Here is an 11,220-nt window from a genome sequence, read left to right as displayed (position 1 = left end):
TAAATAAATATTTTGATAATAATATTGAATAATTTTATTTGAATTACTAAAAACCCTCTTAACCCGGTTATGATGCTTAAAGTAGCCTCATGTTTTGAAATGCTGTTTTTATATTGTTTACTTATAAGAGAAATGGACCGAGAAATTGAAGCGGCGTAGACAAAGACGGATTGTCGGGGATTAAATTTTAGCTACCTGCTACAATTTAGTAGAACCCGGTCACACAAAGTTTTTTTAAAAGTACACCGATAATACATAATATAAAAATATTGAATATAAGCATCAGTACTACATTTATTTACGATTTGCATACATAATAAGCTTTTATTACTCTCTTTCATTTCTTAACAGACTATAGTTATGAATTTATGGTTAATAAATAACTACACTCATGGACAAAATTATCGAATATTTAATTGAAAATGTTTATAATTTCATCCTGAAAAAATCTGTATTGTACTTGGAACGGGATTTCTTCTTCGTATTCGGCGTTTTAGCTCATCCCACATGTGCTCTATTGGGTTTAAGTATGGACTATATGGTGGCCAATCTAATCTGTGAATTTGGACTGCATCGAGGTAATTAGACACAACGCCAGCAGCATGTGGCCGAGCGTTATCGTGCATTAATACGAATCTTATTTCATATCCAATATGGTCAATATATGGTAAAACATGATCTTGAAGGATATTTTCGATATACCTCTCAGCAGTCAATCGTCCAATCACTTCCACGAGGTCGGTGCGTCCCTCCCAACTAATGCCTCCCCAGAGCATTATGCCGCCACCTCCTAAATTAACGCTATGTATGAGATTGCAGCTGGCGTACCGCTCTCCAACTCTTCTGTAGATGTATTGTTAAACAAATGATCATATCCGCTTACTAGATGAATAATTTTAATACATATACAAGTTTACTGCAATAATTTAAAAATATTTTCTAGTAATAAAGATAAAAAAAATATTCGATAATTTTGTCCATGAGTGTATTATTTTCAGACAGTATGTTAGTTATTAGTTTTATTCTTTTTCTTCTTTTCTTCAAAAGCCACTATGGCTTCTTTAATAAAAGGTGGATCTTTGCACCTTTTACCTTGACCTATACAATTCGTTACAATTTCAGGAGCAATACACTTTATAAAATTGAATTAGTTTTGGAACCATATTCTTCCAAAAATGCTCATCTTTCTTTATTTCCTCGATAAACAGATCAATATTATCATTTATATAAGCAACAAAATAGCATTTTTCTTTGTTGGCAATATTCAGTTGCCCCTGTATCTGCAACAATAGAAATATTCAATATTACTTTTAAAAATGGAGTGCTGAGGGAAACAGTTCTTATAAAATTAGCTTTAAGTTTTCATCTAGGTACCGGTATTTAAGTTAATATTTTTGTCACAATGTTTTAGAAAACTGTCATCGTTACCAACTATCCTGATCCTTGTATTTATAAAAAATTTGTTTTGCTTTTCATTTGATTTTTGCAATGATAAAATTTAAAAGAAATTATGGAATATGATATAACTACATACATGCTTAAATAATCTGTTTTTAAATTTTACTAAATAACAATGGATATATCTAATAAGAATGATAGAAATAAAACATGGCGTATATGACTAAGCATATTATTTTTATTCACCTGGAAATAATATATGTGAATTTTGTGTATCTTTCCGTCCTTTATTTCCAAACAAATTTTATTTTTGAATGATTTTATAATTTCTTCCCATGTATATGTAGGTAGTGTTAATTTCGACGCAGAAAACAAGCATTTTATTTCTACTAATGCATTTTCAGATTCTATTACACCTAAACAAACCAGTTATTTATAGTTAGCTATAATAAACAGTTTGCTTACTTTTCATAGTAATTTGTAAAAGTAATGAACAAAAGTAGATTTACCATCTGGAGAAGCTCCCAAAAATCCATAATTTGTATCTACCCACAAACCTGAATTTCTCACTTTTAAATTCGTTTTATTTTCAAATATTGCCAATGCTACTTTTTCTTTTGCGATACCAAATTCTGTAGCTTCTGACCAGAAGTTGATAGGTTTAAGACAAGCTTTAACTAAATTGTGGCAGGGAGTGTGCGGCTTTCTTTTAATTATGCGGCCAAACTTAGAGGCAGTCAATCTCTGTCTTCTCTCCAGCTCAAAAAATTCATTTCCAAATTGACCTATTGTTTTATGTTCAAATTCACACCTGCTTTCTTCAGTTACCTGGAATTATATACATATAGGTACAGATATCGAGAGAGATATGCATATTTTCATAAAAAATTAAGATTATTACATTTAACCTGTTGATCACTTCTTCAAATTCATTTATAACCATTGGTTCATCCTCAACTTCTTCAACATTTGGTCCATAGTCCTGAGGGTTGCTTTCGCTGTACAGCAAGAAATAAACGCTTTCTCAACGGTACTAATAAAGAATTTTATTGAAAACTGGTGTACAGAAAACTTGTGTATGAAAAGACGTGTTAACAGGGTGAGTGTTCGTTGGAGAGTGGTTGGAGAGTGCTTTGTGGTTGAAGTCGGTCGTATATCGGGTACGCGTCTGGTGGCCGGCACCAGCAGCCCTTCTTGGAACGCTGGTTCGTCCGGCGGCGTCCTGTGGCGCTCTTGACGTTGTGCTTTCAAATATGGGTCACTTGCAAACATGTGTACCCACAGTCCGTATTTTGTGTATTGTGAACAATTTTGGTTTTCTTATTTGGTTTTTCTAACCTTCTAAATTTATTTGTGTGTCAGCCTTAGTTTTTCTAAGTCGTTTACCATAATTCTTTAGACAATGGTTTGTGCATTCTATGTTCTTTACATCTCTTCCATATGTCACGGACTGCTGAATCTTGGCAAAAACATTAGAATCTCCATCCCCTACAAATTTCAGGTAACGGAGGTTGAAATTCTCACTACAATTGAAGCCATCCACTATTATATCAGACTCCATGGCAGGTGCTGAGTCCTCCCAATTTTTAAAACATATATGGTTTTTTGGCATTTCATTTTTGTTGTGAGCTCTGGCACAAACTGAACAGCACTAATTTTCCCTAATGTACAAATTTTGGAGTGATTATATTGCAAAGATATTGCCTCTTCCAGAACATATCCCAATTCTACAATTCGGTTTCCTTGAATCAGTGGAACTTCTCTCGGTACGACTTCAGTGTTCAATTGATGTTTATTAATTCTAAAATAAAACCAATTTTATTTTCATTAAATATTATGATAAAATACCTACCTCTGTATTTCATCTTCTGTTAAAATCCCTGTTGAGGCAAAAGATGAATTTGCAGAACTTATCGTAGATTGATCATTAACAAATCTAAGAGAAATGAAATAAATTGAAAGTTACTTTTTAAAATTTATTATAATTTTTTCTCACACATTAAACTCAAAGAATTTTGATTGGGAATGCAGTCAGTAGTAATAAAGGCTAATTATTAAATAACACTCTGTGTTTGTTGCCGAGCTTTCAGAAATGTTTATTTCCTTTATCAATAGTGAAGATAAACAAAAATTATGTGTAAGTATCTTAAATATATACTTACAAAACGTGAGATTAAAAGTAGAAAGTGTCAAAAAAGCACAGAAGAATTGTTTTCAAAAACTTTATCTCTAATACAAGGTGGTGCAAAATGAAGTACCCTATGAAATGTTGCTATTTTTCGTTTGTAGTTGACATCTATCAGAGTTTTTTATGAATTGATATACGTCTCGAGAACGCGCGGAAATCGTTAAAATTTCTGTTTTTTTAATTATATAGGTACATGGACCGGCAGAAAGTTGGACAGAAATGGGAAACTTGTTTATTATTAATTTCTCAGAAAATATTATTCTTGATAAAAGTATTTGCATTATTTGAAACTCAAAATACACCTATTAAAATTTAAAAATCTCTTTTTGGATACGAGGTAAATTAAAAAATATCAAAGTGGAGTAAGAGTAAAGTACCCTTATTTTTCAAAATATTAAAAAAAGTTATATAAAAAAGTTATTTGGAACTAAGTGCAGATGCCAAATACCAAATCACAGTCACCTATTCAATTTTTTTTTAATATTTTACATTTTTTCGACCACCCTGTGAAAACAGAATATTACCAATTGGTAGCAAATTCAAAGTTATCCGATAATAAGTTGCCCCTGCGGAGTAGGCGACTGTGATTTAGTATTTGACATCTGCTCTTAGTTCCAAATAACTTCTGTAAATAACTTTTTTAATATTTTGAAAAATAAGGGTACTTTACTCTTGCCCCACTGATATTTTTTAATCTACCTCGTATCCAAAAAAGAGATTTTTAAATTTTGATAGGTGCATTTTGAGTTTGAAATAACGCAGAAACTTTTATCAGGAATAAAATTTTATGAGAAATTAATAATAACCAAGTTTCCCATTTGTGTCAAACTTTCTGCCGGTCACTGTACCTATAGGTACATGTAATTAAAAAACAGAAATTTTAACGATTTCAGCGCGTTCTCGAGACGTATATCGATTCATAGGGAATTTTCCAAGGGTCTACTTTACAACTGATAAAAAAACTCTGATATATGTCAACTACAAACGAAATAATAGCAATATTTCATGGTGGACTTAATTTTGCGCCATATTGTTATAACTAAGAATTTGTTACAAATTTTCTAAAAACACCCCTCAATCATAGGAATTTAAAAGTTAAAATATTTCTATACCTATAAAATATTATATTGCGAATACGAACAAGGAGATTCTCCCAAAAAAAACTTTTACAAGAAATTAACCAAGGCAGCAAATCAGTCAGAATTTGAAAAGAATAAATTTGGTAAATTTATACTATTGCCAAAATTTACAAGAAAAGTGTAAATGTTACTAAGATTGCTGTCAGTATTTGAGAGCAAATAATTCAACACTGAAAATCATTGCATATTAATTCCAGTGGTGGAGATAGAAAAAGTATAGCCGAATTGAAATTTTGCAAATATTTTCAAAAAATATGAAAGAGTATTCAATTTCAACTAAAAAAGGCCCTCTTGTCGGAAGTCGATGTGGCGTTTAAAAAAACGAAAATACTGTTTAGAAGTCAAATCATAATTTTTAAACATTGCAACTAAATTAAATAGTTCAAAAATTTATAATATTTCGAACATTTACTGTGATTTAATATGATTTTCGATATTTTTTTTGTATTTATTTCCATTTAATTAATTAAAAACAATTTTAATTGAATTTTTGAACTATTTAATTTAGTTGCTACACAATGTTTAAAAATTATGATGTCTTCTAAACAGTATTTTCGGTTTTTCTTGAAAACGTTACGTTCCATCGACTTCAGAAAAGAGAGCCTTCTCTGGACTCGTACTGGACTGTACTCGTTGCACATGGTATGGATAAAGCAGTTGCTCGTGAAGGATTCTCCAAACAAGAGGACCACTAATTCCTACCTCGGCTGATATTCTCCGCACACTCGTACCTGGATTCTGCTCTACCAGTGCTAGAATTTCTTCTTCTACTCTAGGAGTGGATACCGACCTTAGTTTTCCGGATAAATGGCACTGTTTGCTCAAAGAACCGGTATCACGCAATCTTTGGTGAATTCTTCCAAACATGCGTTGTGAAGGAATCTGGCGATTTGGATAAGCGTCAACATAAAGACGTCGCGCTTCGGTGGNTGATTTAATATGATTTTCGATATTTTTTTTGTATTTATTTCCATTTAATTAATTAAAAACAATTTTGATTGAATTTTTGAACTATTTAATTTAGTTGCAACACAATGTTTAAAAATTATGATGTGAATTCTAAACAGTATTTTCGATTTTTCTTGAAAACGTTACGTTCCATCGACTTCAGAAAAGAGAGCCTTCTCTGGGTAAAATTGAATGCGCTTTCAGATATATTTTTCGAAAACACTTGCAAAATTTCAGTTCGGCTATACTTCTTTTTACAAAAATATTCATAGATACCCCTCTATCTCCACCACTGGAATTACTATGCGATGATTTTTGGTGTCTTTCGCTGTAACATGACGATTTTCTTTGTCAACGGTTAGTTGTTGTTTATCTAAACTTTATCGGTTATTTTTGCCTAGGGAATGCCCTTTTGCGCATTTCCTCGTGGGACATCTAGCATGCATATTTTATATACACACCTAAAATCCATATTGTCACTTTTGTCACATTCCACATTATTTTCACAATCCACGTTTCCGGAAGTAGTATTGTTTCTAAAATGGAAGAAATAATTATTATGAATGAAAAATAACGCGATTTTTCTATGCATGTAAAGTAAATAATTACCGTTACAGTATCTACCTATTTCTTTTGATAAACAAATAATAAAAACTGCATACGTACTGTTTTTCGTGTCTCTTGGTCCAACTTAATTTAATGGATTTGGCACGATTAGTCCTTTTCTTTCTTTTTCCAACAATTTTCGGCATTTTACGCGTATTATAATAAATCACTACACTATACTATACTGAGCGAAAACGGCAATAAACTAAATGAATAGAAATAATGAAATGACGATATAAAATATAAGAAGTAAAGAGCGGCAGTTGAATATTGAATATAAGCGAAAATGCCAAGAAACTAAATGATAATAAAAATAAATGTAAAATATAAGATAAAAAGTAAAAAGCGGCGGCGGAACACCTGTATTTCATAGTTTTTTGTTTCCAAGTGACCAAATTAGTTGCACCATCGATTTCCTCAGTTCAATGTAATTATTTTGCTGGACTACTATTGCAGCCGGCAGCCGGCCAATTTTTTAGTTCAGAAATTCACTGCCCTCTACGAAACTTTATTAGATATACTTCCACATTTCTCGTGAGGGCGACATCTATTAATGAGAAGTTGTATTATGCTAGTTCTTTATGAAATATTTATCGGTACAAATCCTAATGAGAAAATTAAGAAAAGGTCAATGTGTTTCCATCTATGAAGTGTTACGACTTTTGATCATTTCATGCTCCCTTTAAAGCAGCATCATATTTGGAACATAAATCTACAAGGGCACTAGTAATACATAGGAAAGACTTGGAAAAAATCAAATCACAAATAAAAAACTTATCTAAGAAAAACTAAAAAAAAATAATTTTTTTGACACCCTGTATTGAGTTTTCGAAAAATTTTTATAGGACTTTGTGACCCTAATTTTTGTGAGGAATCACCTCCTGAAGTCTTCATGCATAATTTCCGGACACCCTGTATACCAATATTGGTTAATACGTAATAAAGCATGTGAAGATTTAATTTATTTATTATTCATGACAGGTAAGTACTATCTTTTCGCATGTTTTTTAGATCGGTAACTAGCTGTTTGCCCTCGTTTTACTTGTCACATGCGAATTGCCAAAACTTAAATAAAATACACACTCAAAAATATTATTTTTAAAAAGTGATATTTAAATGACAGTTATACAGGGTGATTCAGTCATAATGTCATTAATTTTAACCACGTATTCGGAAAGCTTAATAAAGACAGAAAATCGGAAAAAAAAATTTTTTACTCGACTTTTAAAAATGAAGGAAATCAACCCATAACTCCCGCTACGAGGGCTGCCCTGCCGATGCCCGGATGCTCGGAAAATTTTGTAACGTAATGTCACGAACAGTTGTCGGCTAAAGGAACAGCGTTGCCAAGTTCAGGTTCAAGCTCGCCAGGTTAGTATTTGACATATAACCGACCACTTCGTACACTCGATGCACCTGGGCGACTACAGCTACTACGAAAACAGCCGGTATTTTAGATTTTAAATTAAATTTGTTGATACGATTTTCCTTTGATAAAAGACCGACAACTTTTTGCTACTACACTCGTATTAGTCTAGGGGCTAGGGGCCAGATAGGTTTCCGTAGCCAAACAGAATTCCACGGCTGCAAATAACTTATTTTTAAGTATTTTGACTTCTCGAAACCAAAAAACTTGGTGGCAAAGCCTGAAAGTGGTCAGTTTAATTGTTGTTAACAAATTGAATGTTTAAATGGCTGTAAAAAGTTTATTTTTATAGCTAGTACAATTTTTTATCTGTTAATTATTACGTTTTCTCACAACAAACATATATTTTTTTGAAAATTAAAAAAAGATTAACTTTAACCAAAGTTATTGCAAATTTAGTGCAAATATATTACATTTTCCGTCTCTGCGCGCACCAATTTTACCATATCTCTGGTTCAATTGGACGGATTGAGACGCACATCTCATTTTAAAACTTAAACTTTATTTTACAAGATAGGTAAGTTCCATTGATTAATTAATTTATTTAAAAATTAATGGCAGCTTAGAAAGTTGTGGAATTTCAACGAAAATGTTGGCTTTATTGGTTTATAAAACTTTTTTTGTTATTCAATTTTTATGAAAAGCCAAAAAAGTTACCGGTTATTGTTCCTCGCATCCTAACAATGATTTCATGCCTTGCTTGATTGTTAGAATGCAAAGAACAATATCCGGTAACTTTTTTGGCTTTTCGTCGAAGTTGAATAATAAAAAAAACCTTATAAACAATTAAAACCGGCATTTTCGTTGAAATTTCACAACTTTCTAAGATGCCATTAATTATTAAATAAATTAATAAATAAATGGAACTTAGAACCAGATATGGTAAAATTAGTGCGCACGGAGACGGAAAATGTAAGAAATTTGCACTAAATTTGCAATAACTTTGGTTAAAGTTAATTTTTTTTAATTTCCAAAAAAATACATATTTGTTATGAGAAAACGTAACTATTAGCGAATAAATTGTACTAGCTATAAAAATAAACTTTTTACAGCCATTTAAACATTTAATTTGTTGATAACAATTAAACTGACCACTTTCAGGCTTTGCGACCAAGTTTCTTTGGATTCAAGAGGTCAAATATTTAAGAATAAGTTGTTTGCACATCTGGCTCCTGGACTATATGGTGCACGTGTGCAAATTAAAACTGGGTTAAAAGGTTACTGAACCACAGGTTACCCTAGGTCGGAAACACGACGTACCGAGTTGTTTATTTGTCTCCGTCCCATTGTTTTTTTATGGAATATACAAGTCTCTCTTCTAATTGCAGTCAATATTTAAATACTGCATACAATTTATCCTCTCTTTATAATTTATCTAGTGAGTGTTGGTTTTTTATGACATTATTTCTGTAACGAAATTGAAATGGTTATGAAATGAAATTTAAATTATTTGAACTTTTGGGGTTTTGTAACTTCAATATTAAATCTTATTTAAAGTGAAACAGCTAATTTCTTTGCAGCCATAATAGTCACATTTGGTCAGATGAAACACACTACTACCCGCACACTACTCGTCGGTGGTATAGCTTTCAGAGGAGATTCGGTGTCAATGTCAATGGCGATCGTTTAATTGGGCCGCATTTTCTACCTGAACATCTGAATGGGCCGCGTTACTAATTTTTAGTAGAATTGTTTGAAAACCTTCCCCTTCGGGCTTACAGCAAATGTTGTTAAAATATTAAAATTATGATGCTAATAAAAACTGATTTTTGGCAAGGCATGCTCAGACCTCGAGGTTCTTGCTGGGCAACAATAACAATTTAATATGTTGATTGCATAAATAAAAAATAATTTATAGCATTTTAAATTATTATTGGTTGACGTGAGCAAAACCGTTTATTTATTGTCTTTATATGAGCGAAAATATATAAATATGGCAACGTTGCATCTAGGGCGCGTTGTTCATAGGTTCATATCGTAGCCGTGCATAATATTGTGACGTCAGCCGGTCAGTAACAGCCTGAAAAGGGGGTTAAATAATGATTTGAAAATAATTTTTTTCAGCTTAAATATGCATTTAATTTTTTTTTTAATCACGCCATCGTATTATACTCATTTTTCTCTATCTGCTCTTAAAATTAATGACATTATGACTGAATCACCGTGTATATGTCAACTTAAACTGAATAAAAATATATGGACCCCCACCGGGACTCTAAGATTTCATTGCATTCGTAATAAAAAATAGTATGGGCAATTCGTGCGGTTGGCTATTGCCCACTTGAGCAGATGAGCGCACTCAATTCGTTCGCGCGCTCAACTTCGCTCTCGTGGGCAATAGACAACTTACCGCACTTATTGCACAATATACTACAATAGTAGATTGTGCAATAAGTGCGGTAAGTTGTCTATTACTCACTTCGTTTGTGCGCTCAGCTGCTCAAGTGGTCAATAGACAGCCGCACGAATTGCACATACTATTTTTTATTACGAATGTGGTGTATCTGGATTACTTTCTGGTAATTGTAGGACTTCTAATCATGTGTGCATAGAATTTAATTTATTTACTTTCAGATTTTTATTCAGTTTAGACTGACATAGCTAACTGTCATTTAAATGTCACTTTAAAAATAATATTTTCGTGTTTTAGGCTCTAGCTCTAGTATAGATTTGCGTAGTTTATTTAAATTTTGCGTGTTTTATTGTCAATTTGCAGGCGACAAGTGTGATTACCGCACGCAAATAAATAGAGCAGACAAACAGCTATTTACGGACCTAAAAACAAGCGAAAAGATAGGACTTTTCCCGTATGAGTAATAAAAAAACAGTTTTTTTAATGTTCAGCACTCCACATTGACGTAAAAAACATGGTGATTTTAAAATAATACGTCGTCATAGAAAAGCAATCTAACAATCAACAATCTGTTGTCTAACAGTTCATTAAAAAAATTATTTATGGCTAGTAGTAACTTATATATGTAGGTACCACTATTAGTTAATATTAAATAAATTATATAAAAAGGACCTCGCACTTTTCTTGTGGGAAGTGGGTTTCGGCTAATTTTTTTGAAACTTCGCAGGTTGATAGTTCTTAACATGTAGATCAAAAGTCTCAATGGGCACAAAGCCCTAAATCCACCCCTTCCCCCCAAAAACTGCCTCCAAGTAGCGGGGGCGATTTAACTGATTTCTACATGTAAAACAATTTATTTTTTTAATCAACCCAACAATGACCCCAAACAACCACATTTTTGATTAACAAACTGCCCCACTTGACCCCGCCCCTCACACACCCCCCGCCCCCTACGAATCAGCCTACGGATTTTCCAGATTACTGTATTTTATAGTTGCACGTATTTTTTGCACGTATATTTTTTGCACGTATTTTTTCACACTGAATTCGAATCTGCAACTCAATTTTACGAAATCGGGTCAGGAAAATTGTTATTAACAATTTAATTGTTTATATAGCTGTAGAAAGTTTATTTGTCATTTTATGAAAAAATATTTCAAGT

This window comes from Anoplophora glabripennis, unplaced genomic scaffold, assembly GCF_000390285.2.
Source record: "Anoplophora glabripennis isolate ALB-LARVAE unplaced genomic scaffold, Agla_2.0 scaffold1345, whole genome shotgun sequence".
Lineage (NCBI taxonomy): Eukaryota > Metazoa > Arthropoda > Insecta > Coleoptera > Cerambycidae > Anoplophora > Anoplophora glabripennis.
This window is presented reverse-complemented; position numbering follows the sequence as displayed.